Source organism: Acomys minous, assembly GCF_964271855.1.
Source record: "Acomys minous genome assembly, chromosome: 6".
Lineage (NCBI taxonomy): Eukaryota > Metazoa > Chordata > Mammalia > Rodentia > Muridae > Acomys > Acomys minous.
The window spans coordinates 58,972,334-58,983,174 of NC_140487.1; the positions used below are offsets into that span (position 1 = coordinate 58,972,334).

The following is a 10,841-nucleotide window of genomic DNA, read 5'->3' on the forward strand; positions in this document are numbered from 1 at the left end:
AGACTGACTGAGGGCCGCCCTCTGTGTTTGCTGTTGACAGCTGAGATTGGCTTTACCCCCAAAGGAACCTCACGACCCGACCCAGCCGCAAGAAATAGAGAGGTCTACATCCTGTTTTCCTCCTAACCTTCTTTCTCTCCTACCAAGGATTGGGGGGTTGGAAGGAAGGTAAAGGTGTTTAAGAATCCTAAATAAAGTAGGTTTGTGAAAAATCTAAGCCTACATTGGTCCACGTCAGGAACAAAACTTTTGAAATGCACGTCATTCACTGAGGAGAAACCAATAAAATGAGCAGCGATGGCTTCATCAAGAATTCGTCTATACTGCTTCATGATGCTATGCCAATGAGATCCTGGGGGGCAGAAGCAGAGGCGACTTCTTAACATGTGGCTTCACTGTGCAACAGTTCCAATTCTTCACTCATTATTTTGTCCATTCCTAATATCTGCTTTGGGTTTTGGGACCCGGTATTGCTAGACATGCAGTCCTGGCCTTAAACTCACATCGATCCTCTTGTCTCTGTACCCCAAGTGATGAGATTCAGGAACCACCTTGCCTGGCTCTGTTCCTAAAACCTACGATAAGAGCGACTTCTACAGGTGGAAGCACATTCACACTTGGCTTGCATTCTGGACACATGAGCTCAGTGTGGAGGCTGCTAAAAGCTTCTACAATGACAAGCAGTATCAAGAATAAGTGGAGTGACGTCATCAGTACATCGTGAACCAAGGTTACATTGGTGAGTGTTACTTGTGTGGGACACTGAGGAAGAGAAGGGTCAAACAAGAATATTCACTAAAATTACATGTAACAGTGTAAATTAATAACCTACAAAGTTCTGCCTTTAGGAATTTGTTCTTAAAATCACTCTGTGCAAATGATTTTTAATCTACATTTTTCAAACACCATACTGATTCAAAACAAAGGGAGGTTTCTATTTGTAATTTTGCAAATGGAAGGGTTATTAAACACTGTGGAGGAGACTCAGACCTCACTCTGCCAATGGTGTTTCACCTGAAATAGAAAAGGTGTCACCATCACACGTTAGTGCTGAAATAGAGTGCTCTGTCCTTTAAGACCCACAGGGAACAGACAAGCAATAACGAATCTTCTTAAAATTAAGTAAAATTAAATGACTTTCCATTTTTTTCACTGATCATTTATGTACCAGGGTACTTCAAGTTTAAGATGTTTACTCCCAACATAGAAAGAAAATTAAATGGTTATTAAGATTACCTTTTCCACAAATATAATAAAAAACATTTTTTATCAAAAGCCTCCTTATTAGCGACATTTCCTGGAGAATAAAAGTGGGGAAGGAAATGGTTGAAAAGCATAAGTGAATTACCTGAGCCCCGGCCACTGTCTGGGTCTGCAACAAAAGTCTTCTAAGTCAGTGCACACAGAGCTGAATTCAGTGGCAGTTACTTTCTAGTAAAAGAAAACAGTTTCCACAGGAATTTTAACAGCATTAATCAGTGAACATTTTTTGTTTTGTTTGTTTTGTTTTGTTTTTCAAGACAGGTTTCTCTGTGTAGCCTTAACTACCCTGGACTGGTTTTGTAGACCAGGCTGGCCTCAAACTCACAGCCATCTGCCTGCCTCTGCCTCCCAAGTGCTGGGATTAAAGGCATACACCACTACCACCTTGCTAATCAATGAACTTTTAAATCATATATTTTACTTATTTTTTAAAGAATTTCAGAAATAAATATATTGATCATATTCCCATTTATTTCTCCTAAATGCTCACTGATCTCACACTCAACTGACACAAGGTGCTGTCCTCTTTTTCAAATACCTACCTCACAAACATTTCATGTCCAAATTCTCATGTGTGTAGAGCCATCCACCAAGTTTTGTTCAATCTGCCAGGCATGAGCACCATAAGGAAAACCGAATCCTCCTCCTCTAGAGCCTCCAACTGTGAAAAGGATCTCAGATGGGGTGGGGGCGGGGAGCCCCTGTCCCTTCCAGGCCAGAATACTCATTGCCTTCCTTGGTCTCAGAGTGAGATCCTAGGTGCAGCAGGACGGGCATGTCCAGGAGACACTTTATTCCAAACTCCCTGACCCCTGGATTTTAAAACCTTTCCACCCTCTTCCAGATGGTCTCTGAGACTGGCTGGAAGGTGTAATATAATCTCACGCATATCCCCGGGAACTCCATAGGCGCTCACTCACTTTCTGCATTTTGACAGTTTCCAATCTTAGGCATAGCTCGCTGCACTAAGAAACTTCTCTGATGAGGTCTGAGAGATCACTAACCTATGGGTACAGACTTGTCTAGCCAGGGGTCAGTTTGATATGACCGTTTAACATAGTAAAGGTGAAAGGTTCATCTTGGGGGCCTGTGGGTTTGCCAGCCTAACAAACTTGTCTCATTGTGACTCTGTCGAGGCCAAGATATCACAGTCTGGAACATACACATTGATCTACACGATATTTGAAAAACATAGTATTTGCCACCTGGCCCCTTGTAGTCCCTCTGCTGCCACTGCAGGGATCAATCAAAGTGCTCTCCTCCTTCCTGCCCTCCCCCACCCCCCACCCCCGACCCCCACCCCGCTGCTGCTACAGGAACAGCCAAAATGGCAGCTCCTGTCAAAGCAGCAGGCCTCCTCATTGGGAGCTGACACCTTTCTTGTGTCAGCCTACTGCCATCTCTAGAGTTGCCGATGATGGCAGCAACTCCTCTCCAGTATCTGTAGGCTATTTATGCTGCAGGGAAATGCTTCGCTGCTGTGGACTCCCATTGTAAACTTTGTAAACCCTCAAAGCAAAAAAGTGGCCAGGCCCCCTGCCTGAGGAGCACCAGCAGGCCTCCCCCTCCCCCACCCCCAGACCTCTCTGTCATGACAGCATCTCCAGCCCCTCAATAGAACCCATGCCAGAATGTGCTAGTTTTAGGTGAAATGCCCACCAATCCTTGAACAAGAAATCCCACCAATCCCCACTCTGTAAATCTCGGCCCTGAAAAGCTCCACCCCCTAAAATACCCTATAAAAAGGCTTTGCCTGCTTGGTACCCTGCTGTCCTCTCCTGGGAGCAGAGACAGAATCTCCTGGATTCTCACTCCAAAAAAAAAAAAAATCTCTTTTAAGAGATTTCCTGCCTGATGTGACTCATCAGAAGAAGAGAAGAAAAGCAGCAATGAAGAGAAGTGGTAGAGCAGGGCTGAGGCTCCCAAGCTCCCCTGGCAGCTGCGATGCCTCTGCTGAGGGGGCCTCCTCTCAGAGCTGTGTGGTCCCTGGGCTCCTGAGTGTTAGTAACTAGGCAGCGGTACAAGCCATCCTAAAGGCCCTGAGGACCATGGGAGACAGGAAAACGTCAGGACCACCCATCAGAAGCACCTCACCACCACCAGAAGCACCTCACCGTCAGGATCCAAGTCCCCCAAAGTTACCCTGTGCACTTTCTGCGCATGCGCCAGGTCTTTTATAAAAAGGGGGCTCACCTCACCCTTACTCTCTTCCTCACATCTCCCCAGAGACCACCTCTGTATACGCCCTCCCAATAAAGCCTCCTATGTGGGTCTGCTGCATAGTGTGATTTGTATATCTATTACATAGTTACGCTGTGCAACTCTAACATTTGGAGCCATGACTCGGATAGACTCTTCTGGTGGCTATACTGTACCCAGATCATGAGACCCCCCCCCAAAAAAAAGACTACCAGGACTTGATACCGATGTACTAAACATGAGGACCTTCAATGGACTCAGAGCCGGGCTCTGACTGGACACCAACACAGTGATATCCAAAAGGAACACTGATCTCTGGGCTGAGGGTAAATTTATAGGTTCCTATCCCTCCCAGCGCCCCAAAGCAGGGGAGTTCCAACCTGGCAAGCATCTATTGGTTGAGTAACATACAGAGGTCTAATGTCTATAAAGGTGAAAAGCTACAGAAAAAGGCTCCAAGACCACCCATGGCTTAGCGTTCTTTGTTCTCTTTGTTCACTGCCTTGTCCAGGGAAGTGTTTGGTTTCTTATTAACCCTGTCTCCAGCAGAGGAACCTCCAACCATGGTCTTTACTGGCTACGGTTGACCCTTTTCACTGACTACCAATTGAGAGCTTTTCCCGTGGGTGAGATTTTCCTTCCTCCAGCATGGTTTCACTCCTTTTCATTTGTATTCAAACTCCCAGCACTAGGTGACCATGACTGCCTCAGGTTCTCTGCTGCCAATACAGATTACATCAATCTCTAAGTCAGACTTTGCCCTTGGGATGCCTAGAAGTCACTGACTTCTATCGCCCCCCCCCCCCACTCATGGGAACAGCTCAATTGTCTGTACCCTAGCCATACCCCTGGGGTGCCTTCTAGAGAATTTTAAATTCCTACCCTTAGTGCCGAATTGAGGGCCTCTAGACTTATAAACTTGTTAAAAAAAAAAAAAACTTGGCCTCAATATTCCTTAGATAACGGGTCCAAATGGTTGCTTAACAGCATGCTAAATCCCAATATTTCATGGGATCTTTTCAGCTACTGCCAGCAATCCGGGAAATGGAAGCAGGTTCCCTAGTTCAGGCTTTTTTCCTTCTCCACTCCAAACCTTCCCTCTGTTCTTCCTGCTCCTCCACTCAGCTCCTTCTAGCTGTAAAGTCTCCACCTCAGGAATCCACTAGTACCTTTGATCCTGCTGATGAACCCCCACTTTTCAAGAGCCAACCCACAACAATGCAGAGTACTTCCCCGCTTCTACAACATCTTCCCCCTTTGCTCAACCATGTCCAGGTACCTCCCCTCCAGCCACTCGCCCCCCCACCCCAGGTACCTCCCCTCCAGCATCCTCCTCATCCTCTCCAGGTACCTCCCCTCTGGCTACTTCCTCTTCCTCTCGGTTATATCCCCTCTGGCTACTCCGCCTTTTTCTCACCCTACCTTGGCACCCACTTTCACCCCACCAATACCCTTTAGCCCCCCCCCCCACTACCCGCTCTCGTTCTGCAGCAAAGCCTCCTTCTTCCCCCACTCAACCCAAGCCAGCTTCAGCTCTTCCTTTGCGGGAGGTGGTGGCATAGATGGATGAGTTAGGGTGCATGCTCCTCACTAACCGAACTCTCTCAGCTAGAAGAGAGACTGGGGTCCTCTGCCTCCAATTCTTCTACTTTCATGAAAAAATTTCAAAATTTCAATATATCACCCAGTCTTATAGTCTTACTTTCCATATACATATATTCTCACTAACAATCTACTATGGGAAGAGTGCAGGTGAGTTTGGAACCAGGCCAGAGCACATGCAGATAAGGTTCATCAGACTAATGCATCACATCTGGTCAGAGCTCAGGCAGTGCCCAATCAGGATCCACTCTGGGATTATAATACCCCAGATGGTATTTTAGCTAGAGACCAATTCACGACCTGCCTCCTTGGTTGGTCTCTGTAAAGCTGCCCTCAATGCAGTAAATTATGAGAAAGTCCAGGAGGTCATCCAGGACAAGAACGAAAATCCTTCTGGGTTCCTAGAGCGCCTTACAAAAGCCCTCGTACAATATACTAACCTAATCAGTACAGAGGGCAGACAACTCCCGATGATCATCTACTTCTTTTCTCAGAGTTACCCTGACATTAGGACTAAACTTCAAGGTTGGAGAGAGGATCCCTGACTGAAGGAGAGATAAACATGTTTTTTGTTTAGATCATACGTGGGGGATGAGAAAAAGACATTGCCCCAGGCCATCCATACCTGGTACACAGATGGTAGCTCCTTTGTTCACAAAGAGTCCAAAAAGCTGGCTGTGCCATAGTGTCAGATATGAGGTAGTTGAGGCACAGACCCTCCCTGCCCATACCACTAATCAACAGGCTGAATTAATAGCCTTTACTCACACCCTCCAACTGGCACAGGGACAATCCTTAAATGTTTACACTGACTCCAAACATGCCTTCTATATCCTCTGCCAATCCTGTTGTGGACTCCGACGCTGCCCACCACAGTCAGCGAGCGTCCAAGTTCTGCCCCTTCTGGTTGTGGCAGGAATCACTGCAGGCATCGGAACAGGAACAGCAGGACTTGGTATCATCAGCTCTCTTCCCAGCTTATCCACGACCTCCAGCAAGTGGCCCAGACGATACTGACTCTTCAGGGACAAATCAACCCTCTGGCAACAGTGGTGCTTCAAAACCAAGGAGGACTGGATCTCCTCACAGCTAAAGAGGGAGGTCTTTGTCTCTTCCTCCAGGAGGGATGCTGCTTTTATGTCAACCAGTCGGGTATAGTAAAAGATAAGATCCAACAACTGCAGACAGATCTCCAAAACCAGAGCGAACAGCTAGAGGCTCCTAGCCGCTGGACCTTTAAGAATCCCATATGGAAATGGACTCTACTCTTCCTGCCTCCTCTTTGGCTTGTTTTCGTTTGTTTGTTTGTTTGTTTTCTTTTGTCTTGCTGTTCGTACCCGGCTTTATTAACTTCTTCTCTACATTCCTCTAACACCAAATACACCAAATATATCTCTAACCAAACCTTTAATCAGTTACTTTTACAGGTTATCAGCCTTTGACCATGGAACCAGATGCTGGTGACAATCAGCATATACCCTGATGGTGAGGATCAGCCTTATCTTGAGAGACCACGCCCCTAATCAGCAGGAAGTAGCATGATGAGCAAAGCTCCGCCCACATTCTCCCTCCCCACCATCACTCCCTTTCTGGTTCCCCATTTCTTTTTATAATAAGTAAAAGTGAGGAATGTTAGTAATTAGGCAGCGGTACAAGCCATCCCACAGGCCCTGAGGACCATGGGAAACAGGAAACCTCAGGACCACCCTCAAATACATTAGTGTCATTAGAAGCACGTCACCACCACCAGTAGCACATCACCGCCAGGATCCAGGCCCCCCTAAGTTACCTGTGCACTTTCTGCGCAAGGAACAGGTCATTTATAAAAGGGGGGTCACCACACCCTCACTCTCTCTTCCTCGCATCTCCCTAGAAACCACCTACGCCCTCCCAATAAAGTCTCTTACGCGGGCCCACCACGTAGTGTATGCCGCGCAACTCTAACACTGAGTTCTAGGATACCTTTTCTCAGAAATATGACACCTTCACTGGGGATCCATTGACCCAAGAGCTGTGTGGTTCCTGGGCTGCCAATTCCCAGGATACCCTTCCATCCCACCAGGAAGGACAACATTCCTGCCTCCTGCACTTTTAGGATCAGCTGTCCCTCAAAGGGACTGAAGCACACTGACAGCCCCAGCCCATGGCTGTGGGGCACAGAGGCCTGGTGATTGTTGATTGGACAGCTGCCGGGGTGGTACTTTCCTTCAGAAGTCCTAACCTAGATTTCACTAAGTGTATCAAGTGATGCCTATCCCTCGGATAATCTCAGCCCATATGGGCTGCTATCACTGCCCTGTTATCACTCTGGCCATTGGCTTCTCATAAAGATAAACTGTTGTCTCATGGTTCTAAGGCTGGAAGTCCAAGTTCAAGATCCTGGGCATTTCCATGTCTCCTCAGGCCTAATTCCTGGATCGTGAAGAGAAAACATGCAAGGTGTTATTAGTTCCTCAGATCCTTTATCCTGCCCCCTGATGATGTCATCCTCATGATGTAATTATATCCCAAAGGCCGCCCTTCTTCAGCTCTGAAGCTGTAAGATCAGAGCATGTGAATTTGGGGCCCATCAGTTTTCAAGCAGAATAGAGAGCCTTTGTCTTAAATATAAGAACTCTTCTGCATGGTTACTCTCTCCAGCAAACCTCAAGTTGTGTAATTCAGTGGTCATCTCAGAGGCTCACTGCTGGGCAAGCTGACCCTTGCTAGTTCTTTCTGAGTGCTGGCTGCTCTGCCTCAAGCCCTCTCCACACTGACTCATTCAGTCTGCCTTCTCTTGGCTTCTCACTGAATTGCTCTGCTTGGCCTCAAAGAACTCCAGTAATTTGCTCTAATCTTCTGTCTCCTCCTTATTCTCTGGCTTTAACTGACTCTGCTGACCTGTAGTGAGCTACATAAAGTCACAAACAAACTCAATTCTTACTTCACTTTACTCACTGCACTGACTTCCAACTGACTGACTAAGCAGCCTGTCTTTCCTATGCTCCTGAGAGTTGGGAATATCCTATCTTGTGGAGAGCCACAGATAGCAGCGCCCCCTGCTGCTTCCCCGGCGCAATGCGCCCCCTTTTGCGCATGCGCAGTGGGTAAACCGTATGCGCATGCGCAGTGAGCAAGCCCCTTATGTGCATACCTTCAGGCATGGCGTAAGGTGGCGTGATTCGAACAAGACATAGCATGAGGTAGTGTGATCCGAATGCACCAACCAGGAGTGACGACGTGGCAGTTTCTGATAGGACAGGCACACTATAAAGGTTCTGTGGGAGCTTTTCCCGGGGTCACTCCAGGATCCTGAATAAAAACTGCTGCAAGAAGAGTTCCCGGTGTTAGTGTCTTTCCTGCTGGACGGGAGCGGCATCGACACTATCTCTGACTCATTCTGTCAAATCTTTCTCTTATTTGTCACTTTGTCTGCCCCTCAATTAGACATCACTTTCAAATATGGCTGCTCCCTTCTATAAAGTAACCTTATTTTCACTGTTCAGAATTAACAGCATGTACTAAAGGTGTCTCTGCATTCCAGCTGGACCACATAAATCCAGAAGGTCTTTGGATGTGATCCCTTGCCAGAATAGTCATCTGCTGAATTAAAATGCCTCTATAAAGATGTAACAGAATATTTTGCAACTTTCTGGATGGAGGACAAAGATAAACCCCCTCAAACCACAGAGATGTTAAGGGAGCTGCAGCTGCCACCACCTCTCACACTCTATGGGGACTAAAAGGAGGAGCTACAGAAGACAAACTCCAACCTCCTCAGATTTGCCCAGGATTTGTCTCCTATCAGCCCTGGAAAGTGTGAAGGAGCTCACGGCTAATTTTACAACCCCCCACAGAAGGGCTCCTCGGGAAACATTTGCTGTGTGTAGACACAGAGAACGGCCATCCGCCAACAGAGCTTTCCTTAGACTAGACAAGATCCAAAACACCCAGCAAAATGCTGCTAGGTGAAAAACAGGAAGCTGATGAGTTAAGGGCACAGGGCTTCTGCATGAGAAGTGTGGCCCAGGTGAATGGCCGGAGCTCTCACGTTCCAGAGAACTCCAGGTTATCTTGCAGGTGGACAACACAGGAGCCCAGGATCCACTAGGCACAGAGACAATATGACTTTATAGCATGGGAGGACTTCACAGGCCAATGGGAAGGTTACTATACTCACAGTGCTGTTCGAAGAACCAGCAACTTACATTTAACAGTCTGCTCACAAACTGGGCAGACCTCAGAGCAAGCCCTGGAATGTGGCCGGCAGTGATGAGGAACAACAGCCGGGGAAGGGAAGGGAAGTGAGGTGTGGAAGCAGGCTTCCTAGTCACTGGGCATCAGCTGTGTGTTGCAAGATATTTGATCCTGTTGTAAACCCCAAGACTGTGAACTGTAAAAACCTATTTCTTTTTTGGTGTGGCTCAGCCCTAAAACAACTTTAACCCAGGAACTTTCTGTTTATTGTAAACAGGTGACTGTGGTGTGGCTCACCCCAAGCACACACCTTTAACCCAAGAGCTTTCTGTACACGGGATTTAATAAAGTTAACCCTAGGTCAAGAGGCAGAGAAAGTAACCAGCTGACAGGGATTGAGTAGAAAGGAAAAACTTTCAGAGAAGAATATTTAAGACAATGTGCAGAAGAAGAAAGCTATGTTTGCGTTTTGGCTTTTTCCTCCTGGGCTGTCGGGTGAGCTAACAGGCCTTTTCCTCCTGGGCCATCAGCTGAGCTACCAAGCTTTTGGCCTTGGGCTGTTGGCTGTTGGCTTTTTCCCTCAGGACATAAGGTGAGTAGGGAGGTCACCTGTGTGCTTTCTCTGCCTCTCTGAGCTAGCAGGTTTTCACCCCAGAATCTGACTCCTGAGTCTTCACTGGTAAAATCAAGCGGTTGGGATTTTCATTCATTAAAACAACAGCTGTGCGTCACAACCCCTTTCTTTGGAAGGTCAAAACACCCTTGCACAGGGGTCTCCTAAGACACTGGAAAACAGATATTTACATTATGATTCGTAACATTAGCAAAATTACAGTTATGAAGTAGCAGTAAAAATTTTATAGTTGGGGTCACCACAGCATAAAGAGCTGTATTAAAGGTTCGCAGCATCAGGAAGGCTGAGAACCACTGTCCTAGTGTCTTCTCTCAGCCTCAGGACCACTAGGCTGCAGTTCCCATGTAAAATCTGTAGATGACAACAATAACAACAACAACAACAACCAGCAAGTCAGTTTCACTAAACAGCTGTAATACAGCTAAGCTTGTCTCTATTTCAAGTTTCTGTTCAATTAAATTGATTTTTTAAACTAATGAGCTCTCTGTTCCCCTAGCTCTGTGGTGGAAGACCGAGAGCAGCCTTCCCTGCTCACCCTCGTTCCATCTCCTGTGGACCCCACAAGTCTCCCCCTTCTAACCTCATTGCTTTGTCACATCTCCCAACCCCACCAGGCATCCCCTGATCACCCGAAGCCCTCTCCCGCCAGAGCAGCAGATAGGTAGGCGGCAGGTCGGCCTGTTTGGTTCCTCCAGATCCAGTTCCCCCAGTCTCATCCCCAGCTCTGTAGCCTGTGCTCTCTCTTTCCTCTCTGCCCCATTCCCAACAGGTCACAAAGGTCTTCTCCAATCTTTCTCCCCCAAACACACCCCGTTATCCAACATCCAACACCCCTGGAAACACGACAGATGAGTGGGACAGAGAAGCAGAGCCACAGAACATTTCCTACCGGGCAGCACACAGTAAACATCCTCCTAAGATAGGAGCGGAAGCAGAATGCATGAAACAAAACGACCTTGCAACAGAG

The 10,841-nt window shown here is 47.2% G+C and overlaps 1 long non-coding RNA gene across 1 annotated transcript; it reads right to left on the bottom strand.

The window, feature by feature from the left end:
* Positions 1-1,377: 1,377 nt before the first annotated feature.
* Positions 1,378-5,890, bottom strand: LOC311599840. Its single transcript, XR_014780021.1, has 3 exons — positions 5,835-5,890; positions 1,806-1,924; positions 1,378-1,431 (listed from the first exon to the last, which is right to left on the bottom strand). It is a non-coding gene; the product is annotated as an uncharacterized lncRNA (long non-coding RNA).
* Positions 5,891-10,841: the final 4,951 nt, after the last annotated feature.